The 1,597-nt window shown below is 55.7% G+C and overlaps 1 pseudogene; it reads left to right on the top strand.

The window, feature by feature from the left end:
• The first annotated feature begins 197 nt into the window (after positions 1 to 197).
• Positions 198 to 1,365, top strand: LOC123177874 (anthocyanin 5-aromatic acyltransferase-like; annotated as a pseudogene).
• Positions 1,366 to 1,597: the final 232 nt, after the last annotated feature.

Genomic DNA, 1,597 nt, shown 5'->3' with positions numbered 1-1,597 from the left:
ACTACAGTTTAGTTTGGTTTAGTTTACTGTAGGAAGTAATTGGGTTTGGGTGGGTATGGGCTGAAACAGTTCCAGTTCAAAACAGTTTTGACCCGTGGTTAACAACCGGTGTGTGAGATCAGTTTATATTCATAGTTTATCCCAGTGTGGATGGCCGCTACAACTTGCGTCCATCGTAAGGCTCAACAAGTCAACAGACTGTTGCGAGGAAGCTACGGGGTCACCTCAGCCAAGCCAGCTGCGCTCGCCCGCAAGGATGGGACTCCACTCCGGCGCTCGACGCCCTACAGGCCACCGTGTTCCCAGGCCGCGGGTCTGCGTCGGCGTGTCCATCCACCACGCCGCCTGCCACGACGCCTCTGCCACTCTCTTCGTCCAGACCTGGGCCGCCGCATACCACCTCGAGGATGCCCTCGACAGTGCCGATCCTTCCCAGGCCGTGCTGCTGCCGCCGCCGCCCGTCCTCGACCGCTCCCTCGTTGCCGACCCCGACGACCTGCTCGGCAAGACACTCGCCGGGATGAGCCGCCTTGCGTCCGGCCCTCCGCCTACGCGTCCGCCAGCGAGTAGGGGTTTCCGCATTCGTCTCCGGTGATTGCGTCCCCCTCCCCCTGGATCGATGGGATCAAGGACGCGGCGGTGGCCGCACTGGGGAATTAGCGCATGTCGTCGTTCATGGCGGCGTCGGTGCTGGCATGGGTGTGCCTGCTGCGGAGCCGGTTCGTGGGCGTTGAAAGCGCGGCGCACAGCCACATGCTGTTCTCGACGAGTGCCGGTCGAGGCTGGCGCCGCCGCTCCCCGCCGAGTACTTCGGCAACTGCTTGCGCCCGTGCTTCATGGAGGCCACGATGGAGCTCCTGATGACGAGCGGCGGCTGCGGTGCCATCGGGTTGGCGATAAGGGAGATGGAGCGAGGCGTGCTGGAGGGCGCAGAGGCAGAGGGGTGGCTGGGGCAGGTCATGTCGGTGCTGCCGCAGCGGCCCATGTCGCCGAGCTCCTCAACCACAGAGCATCTAACTGACATCGCTCGTGTCCGTGTGTGTGCTGACAGAGTAAATTTGACAGAGTATGTACTCTATGCTGACCACAGCCCAGCGCTCAACCCATTGTCCATGTGTCCATGTGTCCGTGTTGGCTTGCTCTTGTAAATTTGACAGAGTATGTACTCTATGCTTTACCAATCCCTAGTAATTTACAAGCTGACCACAGCCCAGCGCTCAACCCATTTGAGCGAACAGTTTTAACCAATTTCAGTTGATGGTTCCAACCCACAGGTTGCCATTCGGTTTGGTTCAGTTTGGGTGGAAAGATGAAACAGGTTTGGTTTTAGTTGGGCTGAGGAAAATATCAAACAGTTTAGTTGAGGTTGGGCTGCCATGTTTATTTGTTCGAGTTTGGTCCAAATATGGTTTAGTTATTAAACCATTCTCAGGATTAGTCACAAGAATGAGATATCTACTTCATTTTGGAATAATCGGACATATATACGCTTGACACGCAACTCACTTGCCATCTTGTGTTATTTCTCCTGAGTCCTCCTCATCATGCATGCTGCTTTTTCATTTCATTTGTCTTCATATATTCTAGCAAAAGAAAG

The sequence above is a fragment of the Triticum aestivum genome, unplaced genomic scaffold (assembly GCF_018294505.1).
Source record: "Triticum aestivum cultivar Chinese Spring unplaced genomic scaffold, IWGSC CS RefSeq v2.1 scaffold224548, whole genome shotgun sequence".
NCBI lineage: Eukaryota > Viridiplantae > Streptophyta > Magnoliopsida > Poales > Poaceae > Triticum > Triticum aestivum.
The sequence above is the reverse complement of the archived record's forward strand: the minus strand, read 5'-3'. Positions and strand labels throughout refer to the sequence as shown.